Below are 6,000 nucleotides of genomic sequence, written 5' to 3'. Positions count from 1 at the left end.
TTCTATCTCAGGCATTTCGTTGCGCCATTGATTCCTAAACTTCGGATGGTATGCGGGAAACCGGATAAAACTGGAACTGAAAAAAGTCACGCGATATAGTTTTGTTTATTCCTATAGGGCTAGGCCCTACGTTACCAGTGAACTATTTCTCCTTGTCACAGAAGATTCAGATTCGCTGCCAATGTTTGGACAACTTTGTTATCAAGAAAACTAAAACCCGCATGACGTGATTCTAAACCATTGTGTAGTAATAATAGTAATTCCATGTACTCAAATGAAGCAATCAACGCTCGCACATAACACCGCGGCAACATGCTAAGTAGAAGAAACGGAGGGGATACAATAAAATTGCTACAACAACAGCAATGCACTAAAACGCACACAATCGATTTTATTATTAATCGATTTATTTCAAGCATGACTCAGGCAACAATCCCTGACAAAAGCACACTTGGATAACTTGATAACTTACACGTGAGTGATATAACAATGTTTAAAACAATGTTACCTAATATTTTACCTTCAAACTTTAGATTGTGCGTTTAACTACTTTACGTAGCTTGACCAAACTCTGAAAAAGGAAAATCGAGTATTTCAACCCTATCGAGTGCAGAACTGGGAAACCTTTAATTAAAAAGTTCTATTATTAAAAGACGTTCGGGTTCAGTTGAACTACTTATCATATGCACAGGATCTAACCACTTTACGTAGACCTAGTTTCGAAATGTACTTTACATCAAATAGTTCTTGTTTTACCAGAGTCTTTGTTTTGTTTTTTTACGTAGTTTCGCATTACAATTTTTGTAGCGTTCGCACGCACACAAATCGTATGCAGTTTTCGTGTTCAAAAGTAAGATAATGTACTGTAGTTTCAAAGACATTTTTGTATTTGCTCATATACTGTCACAGGAAGCCTGCAAACAACTAACACAAATGCAACAAAATACTTTAGCCTAATCGTGTATCAACAATAACACCACGGCACCGATTTAATGCTTAAAAGTTGAAAGTGTTTGCTGAAATCGATTGGACATTTTATTGCGTTCAGGGATACTTATGTTTACGCCCACACGAAGCTTGTGAAAAGCTGACCTGTCACAGAAAAGACACATTCGAGTTTCATTTTTGTCAACGGTACCAGGATGTACCTTTTTTCCAATGACGTAACATAAAGGATTGCTCAGCTGCAACTGAAATACTGTATAATATTTTGACATGAAAGGTCAAGTTGGAAATGGATTACTACAAATAAGTTGCCAGGCAACAAATGGTTGAAGGAGAATCCCATTAAGTCCACCATCCATACATCTACTTTGCTGGAAAGTTTGGAGGGGACCAAAATGGAGGGATATGCATTGGTAGTTACAGAATACGGTAACCATTGTGATAAACTATAATAAATATTTGTTCAAAGTTGAGGGGACTTGTCCCTTGCACCATCCACGGGACCGTTGCCAAATAGTCGTATATAACGTTTATAACGTATATGGTCGTTAGAAGGTCAATCAAAAGCTTGTGGTGAAATACATGTGGTTACCTACCCTAAAAATGTCCAAAGCTGTCTGTGCGTGTCAAACAAAGTAGGGTCTTCTACCAACAGCTACTAAATTCACAATCAAACCAGAATTTTAGAAATCTCAAAAGCCCAAAGTATAAAACATTTGGAATAAATCAAGTTAAAGATTGTAAATATTTTCGTTTTTTAAATCATTTTTTGAGTTGGTGGATTGTCCTTTTACGCGCACGCCGTTCTTCATGCAACTGTGAGTTTGTTTACTTGCGATTAGCTCGGAGATATTATATTTCTCCTTGTGTTTCAAAAATCGCTTTGTCGGAAAAGCTCAAATCGTGCTTTCACTTGTTTTGCCGTGTTCTATCAGTTCGATAATCTGAGATACGTAAACCAAAATTATATCGATTGCAAAACTCAGAAGCCGAAAACTAAACACTGACAGCTCTTCAAAAATATTTTAGGGTCCAGTTAAACTATTTGCACAAGGTCTAGCAAATTTACGTTGACGTAAGTATTTGCGAGAATTACGTCAAATAGTTCTCGTTTGTCAGCAACTTTTATACTTTTCTATACCCAGTTTGGCAAAAATGTTTTTGATCGCGAACTGTCAGTCGAAAACCGTAGACTGTATCTACGAATAGACCCGCGAAAGTTTATACATATTCCTCAAAATTCAAAGCTAAATGATATTAATCTTGTCTCAATTTCTGGGCACGAAAAGAGACAAAGACTTTCATCTGTCTCCCAAATGATGGAGAGCATCTAGATGGGGCTTGGACTATAAAAATAAACCAAATTTCTATTTAACACGTGCTCTATCCATCACTAAGGTAACTTGTCATTGATATTATTCTGCTTTTTATTACGAATGGGCGTAATCGCTATATTCCCTATACTATATGATAAAGCCATGTGGGAGGCTTTAAGTGCTCAATATTTGAGACCACAGCATTTACAAAATTGAACTGCCAACGCTTTTTTAAAAACAACACTAAAAGAGATCTGTTTACAAACGAAAATTGTGTGCTTAGTCGCAAGTTGCAAAAAGCGCAAAATATCCTGATGGCGAAATTTCGAAACGGGTTTGTAAATTTTATGGCAGACACCTCTGTAAGATGTGATAGCTCAAAATTTGGATAAACTCCCACGGCACTACCATTGTATAACTTCACTAGATTTGGATTTCTGACAAATTATCAGGTTTTACAAAGGCAGTGAAGCGCACCATATAAGATAAACAGGCAACTCACAGGAAAATATTTATTCTCGCCTTATCTCAACGTTACTTAACAGATCGATTTGTTGTGTGGCCCAACGACTGAGCCAACGTGTCCAAGTTCTGTTCATTAAATCGGAGTTTAAAAAGCAGTAACAGTTGGCTTGATCCAAATAAACGTTTTAATGCTAGCTTCCAAATCTTACGATTGTAATCTCACACGTTTTCGGGCGCAAAGTGTTGGTAGGCTTATTCGAAATGATAATTGCGGGAAAATATCGTTTAAGCAAGAATGCAAAACGTTTTTAGGATTAGCAGCAAGAATGCAAAAAGTCTTACCGTCATGATCAGAATACATTATAACTAGGGCAAGTTTTTGCAACTTTTGCAACTTTTTTTTACAGCTTCCGGCAGCTTCCTAAATACTCAGAATTTATGTAGAATGATGTTTTAAGCTGTTTGTAGGAATTTCATATTGCAACTTTTTGCAACTTTTTTCTATTTTACATGCAACTTTTTACTGCAACTTTTATCAAGTATTGCGAGAAATGTAAAGGAGTGATTTAAAAAATATGCTATAAAACTACTGTATTTCTAGTATGGTTCTATTCTCTTTCGTTTGCATAACAAAGAGCTATGTGATGGATTAGCTGCATCTCAATGTTATCTATGACGCAACACTTGGCTTGCAAGCTAGAAGTTCAATAACCCCAGCCAAGCACGAGAGTGCCCGAACTAAATTAGAAGTGGAAGTATGACTTGGCTTTTGGCCAAGCCCGCACAAACGGAAACAGGTTGTGTCTAGTCTTTCGAGGTCAATTTTTGTTGAGATAGCTTAGTTAGTTGCATACCTAGGGGGTTTGGGGTATGGTATTTGACTTGTTTTGGGGGGGGGGGAGGGGTGGTTAACGCTTTGCTGTTTGGCTTTTTGCGGAAAATTATTTCCGCATTGCGTTATTTTCTTGCTGCGTACCGGCAAAAAATGTTATTTTCGGCGGTCTCGCCAGGCCGTCCGTGAAATGGGAAAGTACCAAATTTGACAGCTCTACAGGAGCTGACAGCGAAATGCTGTCATGTAGGTCTCAAACCTAAAGAACATAAAAATGTATGCATGATCGATTGTATGGCGAAGAAAGAAACGGAACAAGCAGACACCCTGCAAATCTTAAACTGTTGGGTTATACAACGGATCCTTTCGAGTATCTCATACCCTAATGCTTTTAAAAACTTGTGCATCAATGCAACTTTTTACTGCAACTTTTGTTAAAATTAAGTGCAACTTTCTCACTTTTTTAGTGCAACAAAAACTTGCCCTAATTATAACCTATAGCTGTTAAAATGGGCCAGTTCAGGTTTATAACTCTATAGTCGGGTTTTGTTTGGCAAACGCCCAGTTTCGTTTCGTCAATTTATTTTAAGGTCGATCTTCGGTTGGCTAATGACGTATGGCAACATACCATAAGCAGCATCCAATATGCGTTGGTGTTGCCTGTGGCTGAAGAAGTGGATGCAAAGATTGTTTCCCATGACTAAACATTTTTTAGACACTGTCAAACACGCAGATAGTTATTTGCATAACTTCTGTAAAATATTGTCGCTTTTTGTCTTTCCTAAAACATTTTGTATCCACCAAAAAGTTTATCGCACATTTAGTGCAAACGTTTACTGTTGTGTTTGGGATGTCGTCGTACATTTTTAAAAACAAGTTTGCTTGCGAAGGTGGTGCGAGTAGGGTAAAAACTCTGATCCAAGAATAACATTAAATCTTTAATTCTTTTCTGAATCTTTGAAAACAAACGTATTTGCATGCGTTTCATGCAATCCTTTACTTTGGGCATGCATGAGCTACAATTCTTAGCTGTTGTATCTGATCACTTACGAATGCTGGTTACCTGTTTCTTCGATGTACTTGCAAATTTTGCATACACTTTTAATGCAATTCGATAGTACATTGGAACCGAGAACGGTGTTTGGATGTGAAAATAGAACTGTGTTAACCGATGTAGCTGAAAGTAAAGGGTAGTATATTGTCATGAACACACCCTTTATCGAACGGCCAAATACGGGTTGAATAAACTTAGCGATAACAGAGTTACCCACATTGCACACTTAGATGGCTGGTAAGCTTGCCAGTTACTCAAGGCAACAAAATAAAAACAAATCTTAGTTAATTTCTTAGAATTTCACCTGCAAAAACAGTTAAATAAAATAGTTGCTGTGCGTGCTACTTTCAAGAATCGAGACATTTTGGCGTGAATAACTTCCGTGAATTTAACCATGGCGGTGAGCTTCGACGACAGTTTTGCATGCAAGATACGCTCATGGGTGCAAAACAAGTTTTAATAAGACCAGAACAGCAAGATGTCGTAATTACGAGACGCTTTTCTTGTTTAATGGCATATAGGATGGTATAAGATATCATGGCCTCCAAGTTCCCACGGCTATAATATAACGCACGGTATTATTTTAATGGAATAATTTGTACATTATTGCATGGTGGAGTTTTGCCTTGTTGGGTTTACTGCTTTTGATGAGTTCGTTTTTGTTCGGTACTGAAGCGTAGCTGGCAAAGTAAACCAGAAAACAATCAGAATAACTCATTGTATTAGCCGGATTCCAACGTTAACCAAGCGAATTATTTTGTGGATTTAACGCTACGGTAGTGAACATTTGACAATACTAAGATAATGCACTTTTGCAGAAGGGGGTGAAATTTGTGAAATCAAAAGAATTTAGATTGGCCTGATCAAGTTTTTGACATGCCGGTATGATACTTTTTACGGTCTCTATACCTTATTCTCAACACTTGAATAACTCAAAATCTTTAATAATTTAATTAACAACCCTACAACTAAAACTAGTTAGAAAAATATTCTATTCTATTCGAAATTAACGCCCAAACTACTTCAACCTCCTAAAATTAGATTAGTCTGTTATGTCTTGCGTAGTGGGATTTTCCGGTGTAGATATATTACTGCTCGTTATCCATTTTTTATGCGGGTCAATTCTAATGTGGTTCTTTGCACTTGAAACTATAATGTAATGAGATAAGTGTGAGACTTTTTTTAAGGTAGTTGGCAAGATTGCAATAAACCCTTTGCCTCATTGTTGAAAGTTCAAACACATCTCTTGTTAAAACAAGCCAGTTCAGGCGTATCTAGTCAGTTTCCCTTCCGTAAAGCGATATATGGTAAATAGAAATTTTTGCTGTTGTCTAATGAGGCCTAGCAAAAGGGAATACGTTAAATATTTTCAAACAAACGACGAAAAT

This window comes from Clavelina lepadiformis, chromosome 2 (genome assembly GCF_947623445.1).
Source record: "Clavelina lepadiformis chromosome 2, kaClaLepa1.1, whole genome shotgun sequence".
Classification (NCBI taxonomy): domain Eukaryota; kingdom Metazoa; phylum Chordata; class Ascidiacea; order Aplousobranchia; family Clavelinidae; genus Clavelina; species Clavelina lepadiformis.
Note: the sequence above shows the minus strand (reverse complement) of the source record.